Source organism: Protopterus annectens, chromosome 7.part0 (genome assembly GCF_019279795.1).
Source record: "Protopterus annectens isolate FY-2018-M chromosome 7.part0, PAN1.0, whole genome shotgun sequence".
Classification (NCBI taxonomy): Eukaryota; Metazoa; Chordata; order Ceratodontiformes; family Protopteridae; genus Protopterus; species Protopterus annectens.
The window spans coordinates 2,063,517-2,091,386 of NC_056739.1; positions in this window are offsets into that span (position 1 = coordinate 2,063,517).

A 27,870-nucleotide genomic window follows, 5' to 3' on the forward strand; every position below is an offset into this window, starting at 1 on the left:
TATTATTCAGAGCAACATCAACCCTCACAATTCCATACAATACCAGAGTAAACAGTACCAGTACAGGGTATCAAGGTTTTTATTTCTCGGCACATTGTTCGTATCCAATGTACCTGTGGGAGCAATGTTTGTTAGCACTACCTGAATGTTGCCACACAAAGTTCCAGATTACACATTAGTATTATGCACATACATCTCACTCTGTTACTGTACACACTCTGGTCACAGCGTGACAACATGGGGGTGTAGATAGGACATACTTGGCTTATTACTCTCATAACAGTTTTAGGAGTTGCTAGAGTGACAGGTTTGTACTCATAGATGTGTGACAATCAGTTGTATTCTCTGTTTGCTGCCTAAACATCTGGGATCATCCCACAGACTTCCCAGGGGGACACGGTGACAGGCAGCAGATATGTGCCCATATACTGAACATTCTGGTCTTATTTGTACAGTTGTGGGGTATGATTCTGTATGAAGCCTACTTCCACTCCCAGGATTCAGACCATGGCTGTGTCTGCTACAACTTAAAGACTGTCCATCAGACTTGTGTGTGCTATATAGATATTGATGTATATCTCCTATCTGCTTTCTGTCTTATACTTCTCCTGTGGTTTTGCATTCTGACCTTGTAATACAACACTCTTATTTGCAGGATTTCCTAGACAGTTATATTTTTTAGGACAGTGTGGGTGACAGTGATGAGCAATACCGTACTATTCAAAGCAACTGCATCAGTCACAATGCCATACAATACCAAAGTAAAACAGTACCAGTACAGGGTAACATTCTTGTATTTTTGGGCACAGTGTTGGTATCTGGCAGACCTGTGGGAGAAATGTCTGTTAGCACTACCTGAATGTTGCCGCACACAGTAACAGATTCCACATTACTATTATGCACATTCATCTCACTCTGTTACTGTACACACTCTGGCCACAGCTTGGCAACATGGGGGTGTAAATGGGACATATGTGGCTTCTTACTCTCAAAAGGTTTTGGGGAGTTGCTAGTGCATCAGCTTTGTTCTCATAGATGTGTGTCAATCCGTTGTATTTCCTGTTTGCTGCCTATACATCTGGGATCACCCCACTGATTTCCCAGGGGTCAGGCTGACAGACAACAGATATGGGCCACTTTACTGGACATTCTGGATATATCTGCACAGGTGTGGGGTATGATTCTGTATGCAGACTACTACCACTGCCAGGCTTCAAACCATGGCTGTGTGTGCCAAAAATACAACAGTTCACGTCTCAGTTGCATGTGCTATTCGGATTTTGTTGTCTGCCTTTTCCCTGTTTTCTGTCTATGTGTCTCTCAGTTGTACTAAATGGCATCTGGGGATTACAGCAGTCATATACAGGCATTCCTACACATTCTATTTATGGTGCACAGTGTGGGTAACAGTGCTTAATACAACAGTACTATTACATGATTGCAAATCTACATTACCATATGATACCAGAGTATACACATGCAGTCCAGCATTTTGACCTTTAGTGTCAGGCTATTACACTTTTATTTACATAAAAACTATATGAGACTTTTCCTGCCATATTCTTCGGTGTGTGCAGTACTTGCCTTAAACAATACAGGTTTTATACAGGCAATTAATTTACTAATACTTTTAGATTTATTTCCTATGACAGTACATTCAAGAGTATTACTGACCTGCCTCACGTCGCAACCTCTCCAGGTGACTTCCATTGGCCTCCTGGTTCATGACCCGCTCACTTGCTGCTGTGGAGGACATAAGAGGAATATTTAGCCATACCTATTCATGATATACATGAGCTGGCAGTTATTACACACATAGTGGAGTGGTACTTACACACAGCTGGGACATCCCCTGCCATTCTAGCCTCTTGGGTCTACTGCTCCAAGAGGTCCCCCTTACACCACTTCAGGTCGGCATAGTGATGCCTAACCTGCTCACCAGGTTGGGGTATGCCAGTGGCACTGGTGAGGTCACGGGCACGACGGTCCCAGGCTTCTGCCTTATATTGGGAACCCTAATACTGGCCCTGCAGTAGTCTCTGCTCATGGTCTTTGACAAGAAGTCCTGCTATGACTCTGGACTCCTGGATGCACCAGCGCTGTGCCAGAAAGTGCACTCCCTCTCCCCTTCCTGACATGGTACCTGCAAGGGGAAGCTACAACCAGTTATGAGATGTATTCCCACCTGTTGGGTTTAAGTAGGGCCAATTTCCCGCACTTTACCATGATTGGCCAATTTTGAAAAGGCTAGGCTATGGGAAAACCTGCTTACCTAAAGTTGGCATTGTTTAAAGGGGTATACCAATGGGCACAATGAGGTAGCTGACCTACACATTGCTTACACCTCCTAAGCTGGCCTGTGCAATGCTTAGCATTGTTTACATTAGACTTTGCATTATATTTTCTTTTTGGCATTGATTTCTTATTCATTAGATCTTCTATACCTGCCTGGTATCCATGATTACTGTGTACGTACACTGTATGGGGTCCTTGTGTTTTATTGGGGACTTCAACACTCTATTACAATTACACCTCACTTCTGGACTCACTGCTGTACTCCATTTCACATATTTATGTTATGTAGTGGGTTATGGAACATATGACTGTATACTGATTCCTTTCACAGGTTCAGTTTGATTTTACTATAGTGAGGACTTGCTTGGTGATATCTCATTCTTCTGTACTGCTGTGATGGCTTGGTCGTTAACTACTGTGACTATAGTGTATAGGGTCCTGTGTTTAAGACCTGTAAGGCTGTTTATTTTGTGCTGGGCAGACATGTGCTTATCTGGGGACTTTGCAACATTATGACACTGACACCTCACATGTGCATTTAATGCAGTACTCCAGTTCACAAATATATGCTATTTAGTGGGTTATGCAACAAAAATATTGGTCATAACGTGATTTGCCATGAAAAATGGAATGTGCTGCAGTGGGATTCGAACTGGGAATGCCTGCTCATAAGGAGAATGCTCTGCCCACTACACTATTGCTATACTGCTTCATTTGCATATTTCTTCCTTGTTATCCTCTTCAACCATTTAAGCTGCATTAACCATAGCTAAGCAATGGGCACACCCTCGCACCTACGGTTAGCTTTAATCAGATTTGTAATAAACAAAAAGGGTTTGTTCATTTTATTTGTATTTACTTGCTGTTTTACACATGGAGGAATGTTGCTGGGGATATGCGGACACCTATGAGTGGTCTCACTCATTTCTTTGGCCTTTCTGCTGTTCTTCATTGCGGGGTCATGTATATTCTGAGTCCTCTGCTCTCAGACACTCCCCCTGCACTTTTACATGCTCCATGTAAGATTAGGAGCTCAGGTAGCGTGCCTTCATTAATATGCATGGCGCGCTGCCATCCTGCTCCTTAATGGCTGTTTTCATGCAGGACTAAGCTAGTCCTGCATGGAAGAATAGTAAATCCGGGGGCACATATTTTCTTCTGAGTAGTTCTAACTAGCCACAGAGAAGAATATCATTTGTTTGTCTTCTTAATCAGATTTTATATTTGTAAATATTCTTAGATCTCCAGTGCCATAAAATGGGGTCTATATTATGTCAGCGAATGTTTAATGCAGTGAACGGCATGCACATTGAAAATGCCATGCAGCATATTCGCTATTGTGGGGGGCTGTGCCCCCCACCCCCCGCTAATTATATATACCAACTCTGAGATTGCACTACAGATTGGAAAGGGCAAATATTCTGATCTTCACTGTATTGCGATCTCACTATTAACAATTCACTGCACAACATTTTCAATGTACATGCCATTCACTGCATTAAACTTTCACAGACATAATATAGACCCCATAAAATGTCTGTGTGCACATTTTAGAGAGGGTATAACATGGTGTATGTAGGTATAGACTCCTGTGCCACAAAGTGTATGCATTTGTGAAATGCAGCATATGAATATCAATTATGCTGTACATACAGTAAAACTGAATAGTAAAACAATGCACATTCCAAAATGAACATGCAGAAGTAGAAGAAAATATAAGACTGAAAGCAGAAAATCACAAATATTGGAAAGCAAGTAGTACTCTTTGCATACTGTTTATTCTTGTTACATTCTCTTTCTGGGGTCTTCACGAAGGATGCCTGTTTTTGTCATGAATTTATCAATTAGATGTCATGGTGGGTAGTAGTGTGTAGTAGTTTGATTTGTAGTTGCCCTGGAACCAGCGAAATATAGGGATGCAGAAATCATGGTAGGATGTGGGAAGATTCCCACAGGGACTTCAAACTGTACTATGCCAGACCACGTACACATTTCTACTCAAAGAATTTTTAGGATGAGGCTGGACTTTATGATGGTGAAATGTGCAAACCTGCAATTTCATCATCAAAATTTAGTTTTGTACAGATATATTTATTACAGAGCCAGTTCTTTGACACCTATTTACTTTTCAAATTTTAAAATTCTGCAGTGAAACATTATTCATGTGCATTTTGACTTACCGGTGTAATCATCATGCCTGTTGTAAATCCAGTATTACTTATTGGAATAAGTCTAAGCAACTACAGCTTTAAAAAAAAACAGAAGATAAAACCATCATGTTCTCTGTTCCAAGTAGAAAAACAAGCACAGCTAGCATGGAAGACAAACATCCATCCTCCCAAAAGACATACATAACAAATAAAAAACAAAGGAAAGTTTAAAAAAAAAATACTCCAAACTCTATGCTGGGATGTCAGAACCACAAGCATCATTAACTCATGAGTCCTAATGAGAAAAAGAAAATGTTGCTCAGACTGAATTCAGCCTAGTGTACTGTGCAAGCATTGCTGCATACAGGTGCAAAGCATGTGCTCAAACTGAATTCAGCCTGGTGTACTGTGCAAGCATTGCTGTATACAGGTGCAAAGCATGTGCTCAAACTGAATTCAGCCTAGGACATATTATGAATAAAAAATGACAAACTAAAAAATAGAAAAAGCGAAAAGCCACCAGCCGGATATAAAACGTAAATTATTTTATTCAAACCAACGAACTTGTAACTGAACAAACTTAAAATAAACAATCAGGTAACTTCACATACATAAACGATAATCCATAAGTGCTTTCGTTTAAAAAGTTTTAAACTTCATCAGATAATCAGTTAGAATACATCACTTCCTTATATAACCTTCTCATTTTTCAAAAAAATCCCACTCACATGACTCATACAACTCGGGCATGCCCAGTAGTGAAAAAGTGACTGAAAATATTTTAATTTTCTCACTTATATATTATTATTATAGGTTCTTATATTGCATTAAGAATTATAATTCTTCTTTTAACAATATATACATACTTAAAATAACTGATACTATTGATATTACTATTAAATAAATTATTTTAAATTCTTATTTCAATATTATAAAAAACAATATGAATAAATATAAAACCATTAAATGCTATTAATATGCCATATGATATCAGTCTACCTGGAAAGAAAATAATAGATAAATTTAATATACACCTCTATTTCATTTAATTCTCCTAAACTATTATAAAACCCTCTTAAATTATTAATTAAAAATTAACTTTCATTATATAAAAATTATAAATATATAATTTTGTATAAAAAAAATTTTTACTTACCATTCCCATTATCCATAAGACATATTAAATAATATTAAATCAATATCCATATATTTATATTATATATTAAATATATTTCTCTATTTCCTTTAGTTTTCATCCATTATTTAAAAACTCCACCTATTTTAAATAATATATATATATATATATATATATATATATATATATATTTCTATATATATTATTACTGATGTTAACTGACATATTTAAATTTTGTAATACCCATTGTTATGGAGGTTTTATACAATTCACTACTTAATTTTTAATTTTCTCTCTATTCAATGCTTTTAATTTAAGTATTGGTGCTATAGAACTTCTTTCGTTAATACCAGGCCATGTGTCTGCCTGCAGTTTAATTTGCCATTGTAATTCTCTTCGTTCAAGTATTAAATTTCATGGAGTCTTGTCAGCCTAGTGTATTGTGCAAGCATTGCTGCATAGAGGTGCAAAGCATGTGCTCAAACTGAATTCAGCCTAGTGTACTGTGCAAGCATTGCTGTATACAGGTGCAAAGCATGTGCTCAAACTGAATTCAGCCTGGTGTACTGTGCAAGCATTGCTGCATACAGGTGCAAAACGTGTAGTTCATTTGGAAGGCCTTCTGAGTTGTCAAAAATGGAAGAAAGAGACCACTCAAACAAGACTTTTGGGTAGAAATAAGCCACAGTGGTGCAGTGGTAGCATTGTCGCCTCACAGCAAGAGGTTCTCCCATTCGATTCTTGGCTGGAGCGCCTTCTGTGTGGAGTCTGCATGTCCTCCCCATGGTCGAGCGGTGTTCGAAAGACATGCATGAAATGGTCATGCCTTTGTTGAAGTTTGGGTGTCAAACTGGCACCTTGGCACCATAAAAATCTACTGCCAATCATTAGCGGACCGGAGTTCCGCTGTGGCGACCCCTAACCGGGAAAAGCCGAAAGAAGAACAAATAATGACAGTCTTTAAAAATGTAAGCAATTTCTTTTCTTCTTTAACAATGGCTTTGTAAAATAGAAATAATCCACTCTCCTGCATGAGTAATGCATAATTTACTCATGCCTGACTTTGATAACTCTGGATTTGGTTTCATGATAACACTGACAGCCGTGGCTCAATCCTGCATTGACCAAAACAGTCATACCCAGGGGAGCTTCTGGTATTGGCTGCGGGACTGCAGCTCCTCACCCCAGTGGAGAAACATGCACAGAACTGTATCCTAGCTTTTTTTTTTTCAAAACAGCTTGGAAATATGTCTATTACAAAATGAGAATAAGGTAATTATGTCATCCTGCTGTCTGCAAAATAGCAGAAATGTTGCTCCAAAAGTGTCACAATAAGCTGTTGTATGAAGCAGTAAGGAGACATTTTATTGGGTCAGGCTGATTTAGGCAGCCTGAGAAAGTGAATAAAAAAAGTAATGTTATCTGGAGAAGTATGAATGTGGGAAAAATATATATTTTTTAAATTCCTATAGATATATATTTATATTTTTTACTAGCACTATGAGTCTCACTTAGCCAATATGTATATGTAGGAACATATTTTTTTTAATTTGAGTGTGTGTACATATTAAATATATATATATATATATATATATATATATATATATATATATATATATATATATATATATATATATATATATATATATATATATATATATATATATATATATATTATGGATCTCATATGATCCAGCGAATTTAAATTTCATTGACAGTTTGCATGTCACTTTAGCTGTACATCAACATAGTTGTGTTTAGTGTGTGGAGTTTTTTTTTGGTTTAGATTTTAGTTTTTTTTTTAAATGAAAGTACATTTTCGATGAAACGTAAATCCGCTGGATCAAAGTAGATCCATATATATAAATATATATATATATATATATATATATATATATATATATATATATATATATATGTGTGTGTGTGTGTGTGTGTGTGTGTGTGTGTGTGTGTGTGAGCACAAATGCTCTCAACTGTCATGATTTAACTGAGTGTTCCTGAATTTTTCTTCACATTTCCATCTGTTTCTCATAAAACTTATATTTTTTGTGGTGAATCAGTAATAATTGTAGGGAATAAATAATGCAATCAAATTTTATTTTAGAATTAACAGACTTCAGAAAAGGATGCTAATGCAAAGCATGTTATTTTATCAGTGATCTAAATATGTAAGGGCAATATCTGTCATTGTTTTTGGTCCATTATTTTTCAGCTTTCTCCAAAATTCTTGAGCTAAAACACTGAGAGGTATTTTTTTTGGGGGGGTTGCAGTTCGTTGCACACTATTTTGACATCAGTGAGCTAAGATGATAAATACATAACTACCACACAAGAATATATTTATTCATTTGAATTCTATCAACCATTTGAAGTGTTACAGTCTCAGTCATGTAAGTGGTTGTAATTTATGGTTTTGTGTGTGTCTGTGTGTGTGGGGGGGTTGCAACAGGATGCACTATATGGTTCTGACAGTAGCAATCTAAATACACATGACCATTTTCTATATATTCATTCATTTGATCGTCAGACATCTGAGGCATACAGAGCCATAAGATATATTATAATTGGCGGAAGTGTGTGTGTGTGTATGTGTGTGTGTGTGTGTGTGTGTGTGTGTGTGTGTGTGTGTGTGTGTGTGTGTGTCTGATAGAGAGAGCGAGAGAAATGAAGAACAGGCAAGTTAAAATAAATTACTCTATCAGGTATATGCAGTCAAAACATTTGGTTTTAATTACTGGATACAAGGGCTCTCTGTGGATAAAAAGTACGAACATTGTTGTCATCTGCTTTAGTGCAGCAGTGATTATCCTGGCTTTGCTGAAATAATGAGCATTTGTGTGAAGCAGTTGGAATACATTAGTGTAATTATCTTTTTAACACAATCAGACATCTGAAATGTGTAGAGACTATAATGTGACTGCAGTTGATTAGTATTGGGTTAACTGTCCTAGAACTGACTGCAGGTGTGGGGGAGGGCTGTAGTGTATCTGAACATAGCAACTTGGTCATAATTTGTTCAACCCCCCATCACAGTTAAACATCAGCCTTGTTTGCAATAAATGGCTGCATATGGCAGACTGGGCAGGATGTGTGAGATAGCAGCTGCTTATTGGTACAATGGCATAGTGAGTAATCTTGTTACCTCACAGCCTTTATTTTCTGAGCTTTTGGCCGTGATTTCTTTTGTTTGCAATCTGCATGCACGCTCCATCTCAGCTTGGGTTTTATCCCAGGTGCTCTGGTTTACACTCAAGATCTTCAGATGTTTAATGCATGCTTGTAGCCATTGTTGCTTTTACTTTTATATCCAGTGTAACCCCAGAAGAGTGCACAGTAGGTAAATCCCTTTTTGAAGGGGAAGAAAGACAGACATTATTCCCAGATAGGATTTATATACCCTTGAAAGCATTGGGCTTTACACAAAACTTATTTTCCTTGAAGGAAAATTAAGACTGAATTTCTTTTCTGACTCATTTTTGTTTGTTCAGGCGATCACTGGATCAAAAATTGTAAGAAAAATCCCTCAGGTGAGAGCATCAAAAGACATAATACTTCATCTGTAGCTTAATTCAGTTACTTTCTCCATGCTTATTACAGTAAGGTCTTGGCTATAAAGGGTGTATTATAAGAATGGAGGAAAAAGCTAAAGGTAAGACAAAGTATGAAATAAAAATACAAGAAAAAGGTAATCTATCTGAATGTCATTGAGCCAGTGTGGGGGAAACAGAGGAGAGGCACTGTGGAGGTCATGGGACCAAAGTGCAAAAGAGAAGGCCCATGAAGTCCTTGGTCTAGGACTACATTTCATGCAGGGCTGTCCTTCATGATTACAGAGAGATACCTGAGCTATATATAGTCAGTACAGTGGCTATAATGCATGGGTACTGAATCACCATGTAGACAAAAGTAACTCACCCCATCTGCTGTTCAATCACAGGTAATGGTCATTGAACTGCTTCCCCATTCTAATTAGCAGCTCACATTTAGTTGTTTTCTCCTTGCTTTGAAGCCAACAGCTGCCACTGGCCATACTCTACATAAATATAATAGATAATTTTACATAAAATAACAGTTAACCACTTATGTTCAGCTGACCAATTCTATTTTCAATGGAGTTTTGTGGGAAAAAGTTCCACATGTGCATTATAGTTCATAAGAGAAACACAAATTATAAATGATACAAAGATATATGACATCACAAACATCAAGGTGCTCAACAATTGCATAACAAATTGCAATAATTACACAGTTATAGGAATTACAGAATAAAGTATACCCACCTACACATTACAGTCCAAGACAATAGTACATGGCTAAGCTTCTGGTGTCATTCTAAGGGGATCCAGTATCTGTCTGCTTAGGATGACATGGTCGACAGACCACGATACTTTGCCACAGATGGCCTGCACCTGTCGCCCCTGGGATTCCGGATACTGGCTAAGGCTCTTGCTGCCCCTATAGTGCCTTTTTTAGGCAGGGTTCAAGTAACAAATTCACCACCATAACAGGAACAGGCAAGCAAAAACTGAGGGTAATGCTACTCAATGCTAGAAGTCTAAGTTTCAAAATGCACTCACTCGAGGCACTCCTTAAAATGGAGAACATCGATATCTGTGAAGTGACTGAGACCTGGTTCAAGGCTCCAGAGAGCACCCCTGCACTACCAGGCTATAACTCATACCACACTTTTCGGCCATGTAACCTGGACTGAAACACCAAAGGTGGGGGTGTGTCCATATTCATTAAGGATATCCACACCTCCAGGCTAGTTGCTCAGCATAATGTATCCGAGGTTATCCAAGTGCAACTAACTCTTGGCAAAACTGCAATCCAAATTGTAGCTTGCTACAGATCCCCCACCATGCCCCAGGATTCCCACTCCTCTTTTCTTAATGTACTGGAAAATATTAGGGTTCAACCAAACACCCTAATAATGGGTGACTTCAACTACCCCACCATTAACTGGGAAAACTACTCATGTACCAACTCCTTAGTGCAAAGCTTTCTGGAATTCATAAACTCCAATGCCCTAGATCAACTTATCCACACCCCCACCAGGGGCAACAATATCCTAGACCTAGTCATTACCAATATGAGTGACCAGTGTTCCACACCTGAAGTCAACTCCTCGTTGGTCCGATTCGACCATAAGCTAATCACCCTTGATATCCACATCCCACCCCCACCCCCCCATTAAGGAAACCACAGTAAAAAATTTCTCCAAAGCCAACTTCATGCTTCTTAAGACAGAAGTAGTGAACTTCATGACACCCATGCAGATGGACAATACAGTTACAACTGCTGAATCCTACACAAATGCACTCTATAAGCACTTACAAGAGTACATGGATCGTGCTATCCCAAACAGAACCAAGACGCTATCCTCCAAAAAAAGGAAGCCAATCTGGTGGTCCTCTGCCATAAACAAACTGTACAACAGAAGGAAGAAACTGTTGCAAAAGAGAGTAAAATCCCATGAGTGGAGGAGCTCCCTGGTCAGCCTCAGTAAGAAGCTGAGATCCCTTAGAAGATCCTCCATAGCTAGCTACGAAAATAAAATTGCCACTAATTCCAAGGACAACCACAAAGCATTCCATAGCTATGTCAAGAATCTCAATGGCAACACCCAGATCTGCTCTGAGTTACAGCACAAAGGCACGAAAATTACAGAACCAACTGATATTGCCAACATCCTGGCAGATAGGTTCAGTGCTAACTTTACCCCCCCTCACCCCCTAAAGGGCCCATATCTATACAGGAAGAAGGCAGAGTCCCTGTAATCACAACTACGCAGGTAAAAGCTGCACTCTCTAAAGCCAAAAACACAGTATCCATGGGACCGGACAACATCCCAGGCTGCGTTTTACACGAACTTCAGAATGAACTGGCTCCCCACTTAAGCACCATGTTCAATAATAGCCTCGCATCAGGCTTTGTGCCCACTGAATGGTGCACAGAAACAGTTATCCCACTCCACAAAGGGGGAGCCACCACTGATCCCGGGAACTGTATACCTATTAGCCTGACGAGCCTGGTCTGCAAAGCCATGGAACGTATCATCATGGAACTCATAAACAAAGACATTGGTAACCTCCAAACTTGGGATCCCACCCAGTTCGGGTTTGTGAAAGGCAGATCATGCCTCCTGAACCTGATCGACTTCTTTGAGGCAGTCACCAAAGCCGTAGATGAGGGTAAGGTGGTTCACACAGCCTATCTTGACCTTGCCAAGGCTTTCGGCACCATCCCCCATTCTGGAATTAAAGCTAAACTCAATAAACTAGGCATAAATCCCTACATCACAAGATGGGTTGCCAACTGGCTCACTGACAGAACCCACACTGTAAAAGTTGCAGACTCCAAATCTGACCTCAAACCAGTGACAAGTGGAGTACCACAGGGTTCCGTCCTGGGACCGCTCCTGTTTGTTATCTACTTCTCTGAAGTACAGGCTAACACAGAAGGCCTCTGGCTAATGAAGTTTGCATATGACTGCAAACTAGGAGCAATAGTCAAGTCCCCAAATGATGTGAACATCCTACAAAGGGCCTCTTTGAGACAGATGCCTGGTGTCAGAGCCATGGCCTCAAGCTCAATGCCAAAAAGTGCAGTGTTATCCCCTTTGGTAAAAACTCTGTACCCATGAACTACCACATAGGCAGCAATCTACTTAACACCGAATGCTTGATAAGAGACCTTGGGACCCAGGTGGACAGTAGTCTCTCCTTTGATAGTCACATCACCACAGTAGTCAGGAAGTCCTTCTACGTGGCACACCTCATCATAAAAGGGTTCTCATCCAGGAAAAAAGAGGTCATCGTTCCCCTCTACTCGACACTCATTAGACTGACTATAGAGTACAACGCCCCTTTTGGAATGTACCTCACAAGACATCTGCAGCAGCTGGAAAGGCCACAGAAGTACCTCACAAAGAGGATTACTGGACTCAAACAAATGCCCTACACTGACCACCTCAATAAACTCCAGCTTTACTCCGTAGCATATCGCCTACTCAGAGGTTATCTCTGCCTAACATATAAAGCTATGTCAAACCCAGAGCTGTTGGACATGCTACACCTAAAGAAATCCCAATCCCTCTGAGCTACACACTCTAGGGACCTAAACCTTGTCACCACAATAAACAGGACATGCTGGAGGGATAGATTCCTATCCCAGAGACTTCCCATACTTTGGAACAGGCTACCCATCTATGTCAAGCAAAGTTCTTCATTAGCACTCTTCAAGAAAAATCTTGATGAGTGGATGGGAAATAGGAAATATACCCCGGGGATCACTTCTGTGTCTCTGCTCGACACTGTGGCACAGGAAAATAACTTTCTTGGGTGGCGTAAGCCAGGGAATCTTGTTAGCTAGGCTTACATAGGCCATTGGGCCGATAGCCCAGTACCTACCTATAAACCTATTAAGGATAACCAAAAGACTAGATAGTTTAATAAATATTAAAGTGCGCAGATAGGTAGGTAAATGCAACATCAAGGCAGAGTACAGTACGTAAAGCCTTGATTTTGTAACACGTAGTGATTACCCATGGTGCAAGTTCAGGCATCATCTTCATCTCTATCCCCACTCTTTCCCAGTTTTACATGAGTACAGTGTGTCACATCAACTGTCACCGCCTCTATTGATTCTTAGCAACTTACCTACCTTTCCTCATGCAGTTTATCCATCCAGCCATTCATCCATTTCTTGGATGGATGTCTTCATCTCTTCTTGTATTCTTCCTGTCTCTCCCAAACTGTTTTACCAGTTTGTCAGTTTCTTTCCTGAACATGTGACCAGACCACCATATTCTCTTGTCTTTGACCCTCTCTGCAACTGGAGCTACTCTGGCTTTTGTTCTGACTCTGTAATTTCTCTGTCTGTCCCACAGTATGTGTCCTACACCTTATTTAAGGTACTTGATCTCCATCACGTCAAACATCCTCAGCTGCTCTGCATTCACATATACAGTGTATATATATCTATATATATATATATATATATATATATATATATATATATATATATATATATATTTTACTTTTTTTACTACCCCTGACACTTTGTGACATTTGACTGCAACACCTCTCATTTTAACAATCTTCATTCACACTTCTCTTCTCCTCAGCCTCACTTCTCAGTTACTTGAAGCTATTAACCTGTTCCACTATTTACTTCTGTCTCAGTTTTCAGCTTCATCTGATTTCCACCATTTGTTGCTATGATAACAATGATGTCTGTACTCGTTTTCATCCTACATTCCTTCAGTTTTGTACTTCCTGTCATTTGCTGAAGTTCTTTTTCAGAGTCTGCTAGTAGTATCACATCATCTGCATACAGCAGCATTGTGGATCTGTCCTCTCTGATCTGCTTGCTAATGTAGTCCATCAGCTATACGAAGAGGGATGGTCTCATAGCAGAACATTGATGCATGCCCATTCCCTCGTAGAATCTATCTGTAACTCAGAACACTGTTCATACTTGTGTCATTGGGTCCTTGTACATAACCTGCACTTATTCCACCATATCTCTCAACTGTCCAGATTTTTGCCTCATATTTTTGGTGTGTTCCTCATAAAACTTGTGATTTTCTTGCAAATTGCTGTGATAATCTGCTGAATGAAGTCACGAAATAATGACATACATTTGAGTTTCAGACTTCAAATACTTCCCAGAAATGCATGGTACTACACACCCTGTTATTCTAGCAACTTTCTAAGTTTATAAAAGCAATATTTAAAATCTTTCCCTATTTTTGGGTCATTACTCCCTCCCGTTTTGTCAGGCTTTATCAAGATTTCTAGCACTAAGAGGTTGAGAGATATGCATTCCACCAATATTTCTGGGACTTTGAACTGCTGAGGTACTGCTCATATCAGCTTTCTTGGGACTTTGTCATATGCTTTCTCCAAGTTTAGGAATGCTCAGTCGTACTCTGCCACAGTCTCCAAATATTTATTCACTATTTGTTTCATTGCAAACACTAGATCAGTTGTATTCCATCTTAATCAGAATCTGAGCGGCTTATATGCTATCTTACTTTCTACTATGATTATTCATTTATCAATCACCCTTTCCAGCACTTTTGTGGAGTGTGATAGGAGTTTGTCACCTCTGTACTGCCCACAGTTGTCAATGCCTCATTTATTATTGCACATTGGCAATAGGATGTTTATTTTCCAGTCATACAGGTTATACCTTTTTCTCCATGCTAGGTACCTTCAGGAGCCATTCTTCTACTAATATACCTAACATTTTTATCATATCTGCTGTGACTTCAACCAAGTGCTTTTCCTGAATTCATTTTCCTTAGTTCTCTTTGTGCTTCTTCAGGGGTGACTGATTCTTCCCCTTTCCTCGTAGGATATTTATGGGGCAGTACAGCTTTTGCAGGGTGTTCTTCATTCAGAAGTTTCTTTACATATACCTTCCATCTGCCCTTGATGTCCAGTTGACATGTAAGCAAATTGTTGCTGGCGTCATTTATGATTGGAGTCTATTGACTATCGTCTTTATTTTTCTGGTGTTGCTTTGCAACCTAATAAAGTTTCTTTGTGCCAGCTGAATTACTTTCCAGAGGTTGAACAACAGCAGGTTCAGGCAGTCAGGAGGAAGTTGGGGAAAAAGGCAATATTATATTAGTGATAGAAACAACATCCACTGTGTGTAGAGGCAGACGCAGCTATCTTATATAAGAAGATGTTTCCTCTTTTGAATGACAGTACAAAAGCAGCATTAGGGAGGAGGGTAACAAAGGGAAGTGGTAAAAGCAAATGAATTTTGGCAATAGGAGGATTAATGTAAGCTAGGGACAGGGAAAGAGGGAAAGAAATGGCAAAGTATGTTAGCACGAGGACTTAAGGCAGATAAATTTGGCATTCAAGGAAAAACATGCCTGCAATTTTATTATGAATTCAGAAATTAACCCAATAGAGTTAACATCTTCTGAGAATTTGCTTCACGAGCTGTCAATAAGCATTTCCTCATTTTCCTTATGGGATGGTTGCTGGTGGCGTGTAGATTTCTAAAGTTGGGAAAATAATCTTAGGAATAAAGATGCATGAGGATTTATGCTGGCAGTGGATGTCAGAGTAGAACAAATAGCACTTAGATTTACTGCTGAGGAATCTCCACAGGCGGTCATTAAAGTAGTAACACAAGTACTTCCAGGAATGACACAGAAAAATAAATTTAACATTCTTGTATAATTTTTCTATGTTTCAATGTTGTGTTTTACTGGAATGGAAAGGCCTATGTGGATGATGTCTTCATACAAGATCTTGGGCAAGATTAAGGAAGTATTACATTTGTGCCTTGTGTTAGGGAAAAGGTCATCTTTGACTCATTATAAGGATTCTAGTATCACACTGCATTTATGCATGTCTGGTGACAGACAGTGATCTGGGGTTCCACCCAGGTGTTTTATAGCATCAGCATTTTAAATGGAAAAATCATTGTCTTTACTAATGGATAGGTCTGTAGAATTGCTTGGGGAATAGTGATCACAAACATGGACTGTTGATGCAGCAGGACTTTATCTCTTGATATATTGTACTGTAGGCAGTTCTGGGCAGTGAGATGGGAAAGAGTAAACATATAGACTCATTATGTTTAGATTCAGGACTGAGCCTTGAGTTACTCTTTCACCTAAAGCAAATTCAGATAAGCAAACTGAAAACCACTTTACTCTAGATTTTTAGTTTTATTGGTTAACTCACAGCAAGAAGTTCTCCCGTTCAATTCTCGGCTTGGCTTGGGAGTGCCTTCTGTGTGGAGTCTGCATGTCCTCCCTGTGGTTGGGTAGCATTCGAAAGACATGCGTGCGTAAATGGGCATGCCTTTGTTAAAGGTTGGGCATCCAGCTGGCACCTCGGCATGTCGTAAAAAAAAAAAAAAGCTACTGCCAATCACTAGCGGACCGGAGTTCTGCTGTGGCGACCCCTTACCGGGAAAAAGCCGAAAGGCAAACAACAACATTGGTAGCTACAAAACCATATAACAGTGGGTAATACCAAAACCCATTTCACTGAGACGCTCATCTGGGCAGGTGTGTATGACTGAATCAGAAGCTTTTGACAATCTGAGGAGCAGGGCTGGACTACATTCCTGTTGTTAAGGCCTTTGTGCTTGCAATTAGTGAGCAATAGAATTCCATTTTTTGGCAATGATGTTTATTCTCTGAATCATCTGAAAAAAGGGGTACACAGAAACTAGAAAGATATAGTTATAGTAAACTTTGAAGGTCATTAAAAAGAGCAAATGAGCAAAAACTAGGACAGGGACTACTTCTATTGCAGTAAAGTTTTAACAGAAAATGCACAGTTCCAGATTCTTGAACATTTCAAACAAAATCAACTTATTGTGACACTCTGGGGGCATACTAAAATTAAGACTGCTAATCCACCCTCAGTGACTTAAAAGGAATCTCCCCAGCATACCTCTCAACCTGGAAACATCAAAATCTGGACAAAGGCCCATGAAAAGTAGGTGCAACTGGCCAAAAATTGGTAAACTGATTAACATAACATTTGAATAGATAATTATGTAACTCCACGCACTTCAATGGAATTGTGGGACACCAACATTCAATCACGAATTAAAGAACAGACAAACTATTAAACACAAAATATAACCAGAACAATAGTGTTTTATTTATATTAACATTTGAACATGTATCAAACTTTGAACTTGTGTAAAACTAAAATACAATTTTCTTTTATAAAAATAAAATGAACTTCTTCTACACTAATGACGATATATCCCCTAGGATGAACAATGGCTAATATGCAACAAATCTTTCTGGACTTGTCAAAGGCACTTAATCTGACAGATCATAATTTGTTAATAAACCATCTAAGTGAAGTCAATTTCAACAAGAGTATTTTATGTGGGTGGGAGGTTGGTGTAATGGTTAGGGTGTTTACCTTACAGTCACAAGGTACAGGGTTTGATTCTTACATGGAGTAATTGGGTAGGCTTAAAATGGGCCACAAAGGCAGTTAGCTAAGTATGAACCACATAATACAAGTTATTGAAGATTATATATCATATACAACAAAAAAAATATATGAATGGCAGACAGCATTTCCTTGTTGTATGCTGTAACACCCAATGTTTCATGAAGGCTTAGAACTGGGGCCTGTATACATTCTCAGAAATTCACAACCTACAAGCTGATACAATACGTAAATGACTCCACCCTATTGTACAGTGCAAACAAATGAAGTTACTGTGGCAAATATTATAATCAAGCTACAGACCTCTCTTACCACTGGCTGAATGAAAGCAAGTTACTCCTTAATGAAAAAAAGACAAGATCATGTATTTAGGTAAGCCAAATAACACTGGCAACAATAAGGTAACAACATCAGCTATGTTCATATCCACATGATATAATGAGACAGTCCCCAAACAGGAATATCTGCGACTGTACAGAGATAAAAAATTTGCATTTCACAGTCACACGGGCAATCTTATTAAGCAGGCACGCCAAAAGCTAGGTGCCCTTTAAGAATAAAATGCCATATGTCTGCTAAAGTTAAAAGTACTGTACCACTACTCAAGATATACTAAAATTTAAGGTACAGTGTGGGGATCTCTTGCAAGGGGTAATTTCCCCCAAAAATGTGTATAAGAATCTTGATAATAAAACAAATGAAAATTTCACAAAATGTTCCACCAGCTACTCAGCAGTGAAATGCAGAAAATGAACTGAGCTGGATGAACCTCACTATTAAAATCACATATTCGTACCTGAAACTTGCTCAAAGAACGATGCACAAGCAGCCTTGCTCAGATCTTTCAAATATGCTACTCTGGTATCTGTGATCCACTTAACAATATTTTCTTAACTTGTAACCCCAAAGGCTTCTACAAAAGCTGGTTACTGGTTGCCTCATCGCCGTTCTGTAGTATTTTGGGAACTATCTTTAAAATTAAGTAGACTATAAAAGATTTTCAGCAGTTAAACGCAAATTAGAAGTACAGATTTGCCAAATCTTCATTCCTCCATTGTGAAACATCAAAATGACACTAAGACTATTGCAAATAAGTCTTAAGGACTTCCATTAAAAAAAACATATTCCCTGAATATTAAATAAGACCCTACCAATACCTATAAAATAATATCTAGAGAGAAGAAAACCTGACTACCAAGTAACCACATCTGTGGGCAGAATTGTGAGCATGCATATCACACAGCAAATATTTTACAGAACCTGCCACAGCCTAAGACAACACACACACACACACACACACACACACACACACACACACACACACACACACACACACACACACACACACACATGCAAAACCATGGACAGTCCGATATGTTTTTATAAATATTACACTAGTCCCGAGTCTAATTTGCTTAAAATGTTAACACAACAACAACCAGAAACTGTAGACTCAACATGCTAGGCCCATACATGAAGAATGAAACTCTATTTAACATTCATGACTTGCAATATATAATCCATTTTCCAGAATATCAAAAAAAAAAATGTATTATGAAGGAGTCCAGGACAACGCAAAAAAGTGAAGAAAATGAGAGACAGACATTTCAGATGTATGTTTACATACTAGATGTGAGAACAGCAATGTAAGCAGAGACAGACACAGTTTCTATATGGTTTGGCAATAAGGCACATTTTTTTAAAATTATTTTTACTTACGTGAAACCGGAGGTGTTCGAGTGGCCAGAGAACGTAAATTTTCTCATCATGGGCAGGCTTTGAGTGTGTGCAGAACACATGTGGGCACTGGGCGGACTGGACAGACTGCTCTTTGCACTGCGGTCTGGCTCTGCAGAACTAAAGTACTTGCTGGGTCAGTCTGTGTGGCGGTTGCCAACTCGACAGAAATTCAGTGAAGTTAATTTGTAAACAACTCAAACTGCGACTCAGCTCATTGCTGCGGTGCTGCTGCTCCGCCTCTAACCAATCCAAATTTCTAAACAAGCTGGTCAAGACTCATGGGTGTTAAACACAGGGCCAAGTGTAAGACAGGCTGGCAGTCTGCCTCACGAAGCTGATGCCATCATGCACGCCCCTGCACATTGATGATTGTGGGATACGCTGGCCATGCGTGATAACGTCAGCCAAAACTTGAAATTGTAATTTAAAAAAAAAATTGGAAATTGAAGGGGCCACTTCACAATTTGTGGCACCCCATTATTTTGGCCTCAAAATTAGTAAATACCAAAAGAGTCCAGTATGGTTGAGAGGTATGCTCACCAGTTAAGTTGGCTGTAATTTTTTTCCCACTGCCAGTAGAGGGATTTCAGTTACTGGAAAGTTTCCATTGAGAGAAAGGATGTTCACTTTTGAGAGAACTATATATATTTGACTCATTTCTGATTTAATGCTGACTCATTTTGGATATATTTTGTGCATGTACTACATTATTAATTCACATGATTCCAATATAAGCTAGCAAATGTAAGTGAATGAATATGGCGATAATGGTTCACCAGTTCAGTGGGGTGACAACAAAGTCAAAATCCTTGACAGGGCCTTCACTGTGCCTGTAACCATCATGCAAGGGTTAAAGGTTTAAACATCTCACATTGTACATATTCACAAATGTCCCATAATATGGCTGATTGAATTTAAGTCAGTTAGCAACATCATACAGAAATCCCATGATACACAGATTTTTGGTCTCTCATGGAAAACTGTCCGTAGGGCTTACCTTGCTAACTGAAATGTGCATAGTAAACACAATAAATTGTACAATTCTGTTCAAAACTTGTTGCCTCAAGCAAATATAACCACTAAATGCATGTTTTCAAGGAGCACAACAATTTGTATAAATATGTACATTTAAAAGTTAGATGTTATGAATTCTGTTTCACCCCAGTAATAACGCTATATGTTCAGTGTGAGGTCACTTCAACTTGGAGAAAGTGAATATTATTATAATAATTATCATTATAACATAAAAGGAATGAGCATTGTTTGCTACCTGTTGACCTTAGAGTATCATTAATCTTTATACTTGAGACTTTGTACATCACTATAATAATCAAAATGAAACAAATCATGTGGACATGCACCTTAAGGGAATAAAAAGAGAGAGATGCTATAAAATGAGAAACTGCATGTCAAGCAAATCAAGGTAAAATATTACCTTATCGTGCTTCAGAGAATTGTGCCCCCCTTAAATGCTTTGAACCTTTATAAAGCACTAGCATGATCAAAAAAAAAAAAAACGAATCATAAAGACATGCATCTTAAGCAAAAGAGAAATTGCAAAATAAGGAGCATAAGTCAAGCAAATCAAGATAAAATGTGACCTTATCATGTTAAGGTCATTGTGTCTCATTGAAATGTTTACAGATATGTTGTTTGGAGTATAAGTTCCGGGTCAGGTCATCCTTGTCTGAATGACAAGCTGTGGGGTGTCAAAATAAATGCATCAACACCAAAAGTATCACATGTGAAAACTGCAGTGGTACAAAGGGATAAAACCCTGACTACAGCCTGGTCAACACAAGTGTGATTAGCTTCACATGTGAAAACTGCAGTGGCATAAAGGGATAAAACCCTGACTACAGCCTGGTCAACACAAGTGTGATTAGCTTCCCATGTGAAAACTGCAGTGGTACAAAGGGATAACACCCTGACTACAGCCTGGTCAACACAAGTGTGATTAGCTTCACATGTGAAAACTGCAGTGGTAGAAAGGGATAAAACCCTGACCAGAACCCAGCCAACGCAAATGTGATTAGCGTCACATGTGAAAACTGCAGTGGTACAAAGGGATAAAACCCTGACTACAACCCAGCCAACACAAGTGTGATTAGCTTCACATGTGAAAACTGCAGTGGTACAAAGGGATAAAACCCTGAATACAGCCTGGTCAACACAAGTGTGATTAGCTTCACATGTGAAAACTGCAGTGGTACAAGGGGAAAAAACCCTGACTACAACCCAGCCAACGCTAGTGTGATTAGCTTCACATGTGAAAACTGCAGTGGTACAAAGGGAAAAACCCTGACTACAACCCAGCCAACACAAGTGTGATTAGCTTCACATGTGAAAGCTGCAGTGGTACAAAGAGATAAAACCCTGACTACAGCCTGGTCAACACAAACATGATTAGCTTCACATGTGAAAACTGCAGTGGTACAAGGGGATAAAACCCTGACTACAGCCTGGTCAACACAAGTGTGATTAGCTTCACATGTGAAAACTGCAGTGGTACAAAGGGAAAAAACCCTGACTACAGCCTGGTCAACAAAAGTGTGATTAGCTTCACATGTGAAAACTGCAGTGGTACAAAGGAACAAAACCCGGACTACAACTGAGCCAACACAAGTGTGATTAGCTTCACATGTGAATACTGCAGTGGTACAAAGGGATAGAACCCTGACTACAGCCTGGTCAACACAAGTGTGATTAGCTTCAGATGTGAAAACTGCAGTGGTACAAAGGGATAAAACCCTGACTACAACCTGGTCAACACAAGTGTGATTAGCTTCACACGTGATAACTGCAGTGGTACAAAGGGATATAACCCTGACTACAGCCTAGTCAACACAAGTGTGATTAGCTTCCCATGTGAAAACTGCAGTGGTACAAAGGGACAAAACCCTGACTACAGCCTGGTCAACACAAATGTGATTAGCTTCACATGTGAAAACTGCAGTGGTACAAAGGGACAAAACCCTGACTACAACCCAGCCAACGCAAGTGTGATTAGCTTCACATGTGAAAACTGCAGTGGTACAAAGGGACAAAACCCTGACTACAACCCAACCAACGCAAGTGTGATTAGCTTCACATGTGAAGACTGCAGTGGTACAAAGGGATAAAACCCTGACTTCAGCCTGGTCAACACAAGTGTGATTAGCTTCACAAGTGAAAACTGCAGTGGTACAAAGGGACAAAACCCTGAGTACAACCTAGCCAATGCAAGTGTGATTAACTTCACATGTGAAAACTGCAGTGCTACAAATGGATAAAACCCTGACTACTGCCCAGCCAATGCAAGTGTGATAACTTCACATGTGAAAACTGCAGTGGTTCAAAGGGATAAAACCATGACTACAGCCCAGCCAACCCACATTTGATTAGCTGCTTGAGCAACTGATAGAATGGCAGGGAAGGGTGAACATTACCATCCTGGGGGAACGACAGTCTCAAGGGCATTCCTTGCTCAATCAATGGTGGAGCCTGGGGATATGTAAAGAAGGGGGCATAGTCCTAAGAAGGATTAAAGTGTGGACATTGACTGAACTGCTGCAGAAGTGGGGAAATACATCAGGCATGCCCCCATTACATGCCTGCCCAATGAAGCCAGAGAGACTATATGGATCAGGGATTGGGGGGGTTCTGTGGTAGGGTATACATAAAAACAATCCTCCAATAGATGAAGCAATTACTGTACCAACCAGGGGTTGAAGGATTGGTATAATGGTTAAGGTGTCCATCTCACAGACACAAAATACAGTGCATGATTCTCATATTTGAAAGTGAAATTAGGTAGGCTTAAAATGGTCCACAAGGGCAGCTAGCCTAGAACTTAGCTATGAGACTATATAGACATATTTTAGCTCTGTGCTGGCCACAGCCCTTGCAGAGATGGTCAGGCAGTGTGGAGATGGTTGGTAGACTCAGTGATGGATGTGGGACACTAAGGATGGGTGTCATAGTATGAAGCAAGAGGAAACAAAAAATCATCACATGTACTGTGTTTAGCTTGGCACATACCATGATACAGTGTACCTACAGTGCATTAAAAACAGACTATACATAGTGTTATCAAGACACTGATTTCTTAACTCTAGCACCAAATTCATGACATAAAGTAATATGATTAAGCAGCTTAAAAGTGGAAAAACTCATTTAAATTCAACAAATTGTTGAGGGGCAGATACCCTAGAGGAAGGCATTAAATACTGCTTCATATGCCCAGTTTAAAAACCTTCCCCATATTTAATCTGTTTACACTGTAGATCTCCTAGCGATTGCTGTCCAGGCCATTAATACAGAGGAATTGCACAAAGAACTAACACGAGCGCTACCAAGTGCAAATAAGTCAACATGCCTGTTCAATGCTGTATAGAAGGTTGGGACAGTACTCTTGGAAGGACAAGCTGGACTAGAAAGCCCCACTTTCAAAACATGAGAGAGGATGGTAAGATCCAAATAGAAAATAACACTCCGTAGAGTATGGGCGAAAATCACAGCAGGCCTGCTGATAAGGAGGTTTTGTCCAATAATTAAACTGATGATTCAGGAGAAGCAATGAAGACTCCATCCTGTTTATGGAACAGAAGACCAGCTCGTTGTTCTTGCGCAGATAATGATAGGATTAGGTAGTTTGCCATTCCTGTTTTTGTTGTCAGAAGGTATGCCTTTGTATACCCTGAACTGTCTTGTGAGAGCTGTTACATTACAGGTTCATTGGCCCACTATAGGGTGCTATTTGATCGTTGTATTTGAGCAGCACATATTTGTTCTTTGCTAACAGGTTGGGTAGGCTGGTCCATGGACAATTTTCACCCATGACCTGGATGGTGTCAATAATATGAAATTATAAAGTTAAAAAAAATCTATTGTAACATGACAACAAAAATGGACATTTACAATGATTTCACAATTACACAGAATACAATGAAAATCAAAACTGCATTTACATACTAGGCAGGCAGCAAGGATTTTTGCAGAAAGACAGTTAAAATGCAAGTCATTGTGTGTTCCTAACAGGTAGGTTTGTTAGAAGATGAATATAGAAGAATCAGGAGTACATTGTTATTAGAAAGTTCTGGAAAATACATCTGGGGACATTATGGTAATGGAAAAGTGTAATATGTAAGTCGTGCAGTTAAGTCTGGAGAATTGGAAAAAACTGCAAGAAATGGAGTCTATTAAAGCATTTACTGGAGTAGGTAAAAAGATGTAAAGGAATGTAATACTGTTAGCTAATGTATTAGTAATTAAAAATTCATATATTTACAAAGTAAATGTTCTCTCTCCATTACGAAAGGAATCATTAGTTCTAGTTGGACAAGATCAGAAAATGCTGACAGAAGAAGGCACTAGCAAAGAAGTAATAGAAAAGGTTAACTTTTGTCAATAAAGCATGTACATTTGTATGTCTCTTGTAGGTGTGGTAAAACAAGGAGAAAGTTACTGTCAGCTGCCTGTCTGGTGCCAGGATCCATCACATAATGCACACACTCAGTTCACTCCACAACAAGTACAAATATGACTCTGTCATTGTCCATGTTGGTGTGAATGACCTGAGACCTACCTCCCTGGACTACATGAAAAGAGACATGGAAGAGCTCTCTGATCTTGTAGCCCAGGCAGGTATGACCCTAGCCCTGAGTAGCATCCTGCCATCACCCAGAATGATAGCACAGTACAAGGACAAAATGATTGACTTAAACAATTGGCTAAGCTTCTGGTACCTGTTGACCTTAGAGTATCATTAATCTTTATACTTGAGACTTTGTACATCACTATAATCATCAAAATGGAAACAAATCATGTGGACAACCTTAAGGGAATAAAAAGAGAGATGCTATAAAATGAGAAACTGCATGTCAAGCAAACCAAGGTAAAATATTACCTTAGCATGCTTCAGAGAATTGTGCCCCAAAATGCTTTGAACCTTTATAAAGCACTAGCATGATCAAAAAAAAAAAAAGCGAATCATAAGACATGCATCTTAAGCAAAGAGAAACTGCAAAATAAGGAGCCTAAGTCAAGCAAATCAAGATAAAATGTGACCTTATCATGTTAAGGTCATTTGTGTCTCGATGAAATGTTTACAGATATGTTGTTTGGAGTATAAGTTCCGGGTCAGGTCATCCTTGTCTGAATGACAAGCTGTGTCAAAATAAATGCATCAACACCAAAAAGTATCACATGTAGAAACTGCAGTGGTACAAAGGGATAAAACCCTGACTACAGCCTGGTCAACACAAGTGTGATTAGCTTCACATGTGAAAACTGCATGGCACAAAGGGATAAAACCCTGACTACAGCCTGGTCAACACAAGTGTGATTAGCTTTGAAAACTGCAGTGGTACAAAGGGATAACACCCTGACTACAGCCTGGTCAACACAAGTGTGATTAGCTTCACATGTGAAAACTGCAGTGGTAGAAAGGATAAAACCACTGACCAGAACCCAGCCAATGCAAATGTGATTAGCGTCACATGTGAAAACTGCAGTAAGGGATAAAACCCTGACTACAACCCAGCCAACACAAGTGTGATTAGCTTCACATGTGAAAACTGCAGTGGTACAAAGGGCCCTGAATACAGCCTGGTCAACACAAGTGTGATTAGCTTCACATGTGAAAACTGCAGTGGTACAGGAAAAACCTGACTACAACCCTGACTACAACCCAGCCAACACAAGTGTGATTAGCTTCACATGTGAAAGCTGCAGTGGTACAAAGAGATAAAACCCTGACTACAGCCTGGTCCATGATTAGCTTCATGTGAAAACTGCAGTGGTACAAGGGGATAAAACCCTGACTACAGCCTGGTCAACACAAGTGTGATTAGCTTCACATGTGAAAACTGCAGTGGTACAAAGGGAAAAAACCTGACTACAGCCTGGTCAACAAAAGTGTGATTAGCTTCACATGTGAAAACTGCAGTGGTACAAAGGAACAAAACCGGACTACAACTGAGCCAACACAAGTGTGATTAGCTTCACATGTGAATACTGCAGTGGTACAAAGGGATAGAACCCTGACTACAGCCCTGGTCAAAGTGTGATTAGCTTCAGATGTGAAAACTGCAGTGGTACAAAGGGATAAAACCCTGACTACAACCTGGTCCAACACAAGTGTGATTAGCTTCTGCGTGATAACTGCAGTGGTACAAAGGGATATAACCCTGACTACAGCCTAGTCAACACAAGTGTGATTAGCTTCCCATGTGAAAACTGCAGTGGTACAAAGGGACAAAACCCTGACTACAGCCTGGTCAACACAAATGTGATTAGCTTCACATAAAACTGCAGTGGTACAAAGGGACAAAACCTGACTACAACCCAGCCAGCGTGTGATTAGCTTCACATGTGAAAACTGCAGTGGTACAAAGGGACAAAACCCTGACTACAACCCAACCAATGCAAGGTGATTAGCTTCACATGTGAAGACTGCAGTGGTACAAAGGGATAAAACCCTGACTTCAGCCTGGTCAACACAAGTGTGATTAGCTTCACAAGTGAAAACTGCAGTGGTACAAAGGGACAAAACCCTGAGTACAACCTAGCCAATGCAAGTGTGATTAACTTCACATGTGAAAACTGCAGTGCTACAAATGGATAAAACCCTGACTACTGCCCAGACAATGCAAGTGTGATAACTTCACATGTGAAAACTGCAGTGGTTCAAAGGGATAAAACCATGACTACAGCCCAGCCAACCCACGTTTGATTAGCTGCTGCCTGAGCAACTGATAGAATGGCAGGGAAGAGTGAACATTACCATCCTGGGGGAACGACAGTCTCAAGGGCATTCCTTGCTCAATCAATGGTGGAGCCTGGGGATATGTAAAGAAGGGGGCATAGTCCTAAGAAGGATTAAGGTGTGGACATTGACTGAACTGCTGCAGAAGTGGGGAAATACATCAGGCATGTCCCCATTACATGCCTTCCCAATGAAGCCAGAGAGACTATATGGAAGGTTCTGTGGTAGAGAGTATACATAAAAACAATCCTCCAATAGATGAAGCAATTACTGTACCAACCAGGGGTTGAAGGATTGGTATAATGGTTAATGTGTCTATCTCACAGACACAAAATACAGTGCATGATTCTCATATTTGAAAGTGAAATTAGCTAGGCTTAAAATGGTCCCAGGGCAGCTAGCCTAGAACTTAGCTATGAGACTATATAGACATATTTTAGCTCTGTGCTGGCCACAGCCTGCAGAGATGGTCAGGCAGTGTGGAGATGGTTGGTAGCCTCAGTGATGGATGTGGGACACTAAGGATGGGTGTCATAGTATGAAGCAAGAGGAAACAAAAAATCATCACATGTACTGTGTTTAGCTTGGCACATACCATGATACAGTGTACCTACAGTGCATTAAAAACAGACTATACATAGTGTTATCAAGACACTGATTTCTTAACTCTAGCACCAAATTCATGACATAAAGTAATATGATTAAGCAGCTTAAAAGTGGAAAAACTCATTTTAAATTCAACAAATTGTTGAGGGCAGATACCCTAGAGGAAAATACTGCTTCATGCCCAGTTTAAAACCTTCCCCATATTTAATCTGTTTTACACTGTAGATCTCCTAGCGA